The sequence below is a fragment of the Sapajus apella genome, unplaced genomic scaffold, assembly GCF_009761245.1.
Source record: "Sapajus apella isolate SASKATOON/1434 unplaced genomic scaffold, GSC_monkey_1.0 scaffold4, whole genome shotgun sequence".
In the NCBI taxonomy this organism is placed as follows: domain Eukaryota; kingdom Metazoa; phylum Chordata; class Mammalia; order Primates; family Cebidae; genus Sapajus; species Sapajus apella.
This window is the reverse complement of record NW_022436944.1, coordinates 35843-40271: the sequence shown is the minus strand read 5'-3', so window position 1 is coordinate 40271 and position 4429 is coordinate 35843. Positions and strand designations below refer to the sequence as shown.

The 4429-nt window shown below is 54.3% G+C and overlaps 1 pseudogene; it reads left to right on the top strand.

Annotated features, from left to right (window-relative positions):
• The window catches only part of LOC116537654, an 8630-nt pseudogene extending 4496 nt beyond the window's left edge, over window positions 1-4134 (top strand).
• Window positions 4135-4429: the final 295 nt, after the last annotated feature.

The window sequence follows — 4429 nt, the reverse complement described above, 5'->3', positions numbered from 1 at the left end:
TTTTTTTTTTTTTTTTTTTTAGAAATAGTGTCTCACCATGTTGCCTAGGCTGGTCTGGAATGCCTGGGCTCAAGCAGTCCTTCCGCCTTGGACTCCCAAAGTGCTGGGATTACAGGCGTGAGCCCCCGAGCCCTTTCAGGCTCAATAATCTTTTTCTCTCTTTTTTTTTGAGACAGAGTCTGGCTCTGTTGCCCTGGCTGGAGTGCAGTGGTTCGATCTCAGCTCACTGCAACCTCCACTTCCTGAGTTCAAGCAATTCTCCTGCCTCAGCCTCCCCAGCAGCTGGAATTATGGGTGTGTACCACCACTCCTGGCTAATTTTTCTATTTTCATTTTTATTATTTTTATTTTATTTTTTGAGACAGAATCTCACTCTGTCACTCAGGCTGGAGTGCAGTATACAGCGGTATGATCTTGGCTCAGTGCAACCTCTGCCTCCTGGGTTCAAGTGATTTTCCTGCCTCAGCCTCCCGAGAAGTTGGGACTATGGGCGTGTACCACCACATCCTGCTAATTTTTTGTATTTGTAGTAGAGATGGGGTTTCATCATGTTGGCCAGGCTGGTCTCGAACTCCTGATCTCAGATGACCCACCCACCTTAGCCTCCCAAATTGCTGGGATTACAGATGTAAGCCACTGTGCCTGGCCCGGCTGAATAATCTTAACTGACCTATTTTCTTTGTTTTTTTTTTGAGACGGAGTCTCACTCTGTCACCCAGGCTGGAGTGCAGTGGTGCGATCTTTGCTGTCTGCGACCTTCACCTCCAGGGTTTAAACACTTCTCCTGCTTTAGTCTTCTGAGTGCTGGGATCACAGGCATGCGCCGCCACACCTGGACAAGTTTTGTACTTTTGGTAGAGACAGGGTTTCACCACGTTGGCCAGGCTGGTCTCGAACTCCTGACCTCAGGCAAGCCGCCTGCCTCAGCCTCCCAAAGTGCTGGGATCACAGGCGTGAGCCACCGGGCCTGACCTGTTTTGTTTTGTTTTAAACTGTGTGTTTAGAATATTATAATGTGGCCACTCTTGGAAATAGGAGTTTCCCTCCTCCCTGGGGTGTGTTCTTGCTGTTTGCTGCCGTGGTTATTTAATGACTTTTCTGATTGTGAAGTCTCTATCTTTTGTCATGAGTGGCCATTTCCTCCTGTTCTTTTAGCCTGGCGGTCAGCTAGTGATAGGAAAGAGATGTCTTTAAACATCTGGAAGCAAAACAAAAACAAAAACAAAAAAAAAACCCACAACACACTCCTGAGTTTGTAGAAGGGGTCTCCATGGCTGTGGGGTCAGCCCTTCCACAGTGAAACAGGTTTTCTCTGCCTTCACTTTCACTTCCTGCTTGTGCAGAGCTGGAAGGCCAGCCCGATGTGAGAGCGTAGGGGCCTCGCAGGCCTCTTCCAAGCTCCTGCACTGCTCTGGTCTTGTAGGTTCCAAGCCTTCATTCCCTAGAGCGTTTTATTCCCTGGCCTTTCCTCCTACGCTGTTTGGCTCCACTGTTTTTTGCCTCATCTGCTCTCGTGGCCCCAGGCAGCAGAGACTAACAAATTTGTTGTAAACATTTCCTACAAATGTCCTCCAGGTAGCACCTCAGCACTTGGAGAATGTCCAGTCGGGTGAGATCAAGGTCAGCCCTCGAGCCATACCCCAGTTCGCAGTTGCAAATAAGGCTCCTTCTTGGAACCTGTGCTGGGCCTGTGGTCTGTTACCCTCAGGCCACCACAGTCTAGGCAGTGGGAGAGGGACAAGGATGAGTTAAAATGCCACAAAGCTGTTTGTTCTGAGTTCCAACTGGATTATCTTTGTTTTTTGTATTTTTTTTTTTTTTTTTGAGATGGAGTCTCGCTCTGTCACCCAGGCAGTGTCATGATCTTGGCTCACCGCAACCTCCACCTCCCAGGTTTTCAAGCGATTCTCCTGCCTCAGCCTCCCGAGCAGCTGGGATTATAGGCATGTGGCACCACACCTGGCTAATTTTTATATTTTTAGTAGAGGCGGGGTTTCACCATGTTGGTCAGGCTGGTCTCAATCTCCTGACCTCGTGATCCGCCTGCCTCGGCCCCCCAAAATGCAGGGATTACAGGCGTGAGCCACCGCGCCCGGCCTGAACTGGATTACATTAATCAAGTGTTCCTCTGGTTCCTGCAAGCTTTTGATTAGTTCCAAAAAAGTTGATTGTGACTTTTTTGCCAGTTTTTTGTTGCTTCCTATTTTCTGTGTTTCATTCATGTCCTTCACGGGATTTCAAATTTATATAAAAAGAAATCTTACCTCAGTTCCACAGATGGGAGAAAATGCTGAAAAGAAATGCAGTGAAAACGAAACCGGTGTTGCCTGTTTGCTGGACACTACCGTCTGCCCTGGGTGTTGAGTTCAGGCCTCAGAGTCTTCACGGGTAAGGTGTCTCATGCCACAGCCCCAATTGGAGACTCTGATTCCATCATCAGATAACTGGAAAGGACAGAGGGAGCAGCCTCTGCTCCTGGGATTTGGTGGCCTGTAACGTTGGCAGCTCCCATGTTGAACCCTCCCTTCTGCGGGAGGGGCAGGGGCCAGGGGAGGTTGGAAGATGCCGAGTGAGCCACCCGCCCTTCGACCTTCACTCCCTTCCCTGGATCTCATTTTTTCCAGCTGTAAAATGGGTGGGTCGTGGTGGTGATGGGGGCACTCACTGACTTGTTTGTGAAATCAGGAGGCCCTGGGCTGGCCGGTTCTGTGCCCCTGGCCTCGGAGCTGCTATCTGTGCAGTGGGCGTGGGAGTGCCTGGCAGGGCACAGGCTGAGGCGTCCTCTCCTGTCCCAGCTCTACGTGCAGGTGCGGCTCTGCTGGAAGTGGGCATGGCTGCTGCGGCCTATGGTCCAGTTCTTCCTGGTGGCCTTTGCCCTCTATGTGGGCTACACCCCTGTGTCTCATCACAAACACCACTAGAGCGACGTCCTTGCTGACCTCCTGCAGGGGGCGCTGGTGGCTGGCCTCACTGTGAGCTTCTGACCCTGACTCGCCCTCTGTGCTGTCCAGAGACCATTCCCTGCACAACCCTGGTCCTTCCCTACACTCTCTTGCCCCACGGAGTCCTCCCCTGGGACCCCTTCCTCCAACCGTGGTCCTTCCAGGGGACCCCTCCTTCCCCCCATTTATCCCCGGGACTCCTACCCCCAACCCCAGTTCTTCCCTGGACCCCTCCCTTCTCCCCATTTGTCCCCTGGGACCTCTCCCCCCAACCCCAGTCCTTTCTGAGGGCCCCTCCCTTCCCCCCATTTTTCCCCTGGGACCCTTTTCCCCAACCCCAGTCCATCCCTGGGACCCCTCCTTCCCCCATTCCTCTGCTGAGACTACTTCCCCCAACCCCAGTCCTTCTCTGGACCCCTCCCTTACCCCCCACATCCTACTCTGGGACCCCTTGTCCCAACCCTAGTCCATCCCTGGGACCCCTCCTTCCCCCATTCCTCCCTGGGACCCCTTCCATCAACCCCAATCTTTTCTGGGGGCCCCTCCCTTCCCCCCATTTCTCCCCTGGGACCCCTCTCCCCAAACCCAGTCCTTCCCTGGACACCTTCCCCCAGTTCCTTCCCTGGGTCTCCTGCCTGCACACCGCAGCCCTTCCCTTGGCCTGTCAGCGCCCCAGTGCTCTCCACTGGTTGTCCACCAAGAGGGCTCTCTTCCCCCCACAGGCACTCTTCCTCTCATTGCCCACCTGGGACCCTGTTCCTCCCCCTCCTGCCCTTGCTCATGTCCCTGGTGCCTGCCCAGCCCTTGCCCAGTCTCACCTTCCTCCACTCTGCCAGGTCCGCTACATCTCAGACTTCTTCAAAGCCCAACCCCCACAGCAATGCCTGAAGGAGGAGGAGCTGGAATGGAAGCCCAGCCTGTCACTGACAGTGGCCCTGGGCGAGGCTGACCACAACCACTATGGATACCTGCACTCCTCCTCCTGAGGCTGGACGCCTCCCAGACAGGGAGTGGCTGTGAGTCCAGCTGAGGCCGGCCTCCCAGGTGGTCCCTCTGGCCCTGGGTAGGCACTGAGGACTCCAGACGGGCTCCAGGAACCCTGGGCTGATGGGAGCAGTGAGCAGGCTCTGCTGCCCCCGCCCTGCAAAGGACCAGGGTTCTGGGGAGGCCTAGGTGGCCCTGAGCATTTGGAGGGGACCCTGTTCCCATAGCTCCCCAATATCCCCGTTCTTTTATGGGGTTAAGGAAGGGACTGTTTTGTAAAATGTAATGTACATGTGGTTTTTAGTAAAATAGGGTATTGGTTTGATGAGTGGTCTCAGTGCCTCTGTTCCTTACGGACATCCTGGGGACGGTGTTCCTCCCGTCAGAGGGCTCCGCGGAGCTCAGACGTTAGGCTGCCTCACCTGCTGTGACAGTGGAGGGCAGCAGCCAAGCCCACCCCTTGCATTTCTCCCTGCACGGTGCTGGGGTCAAGGGTCAGGTGG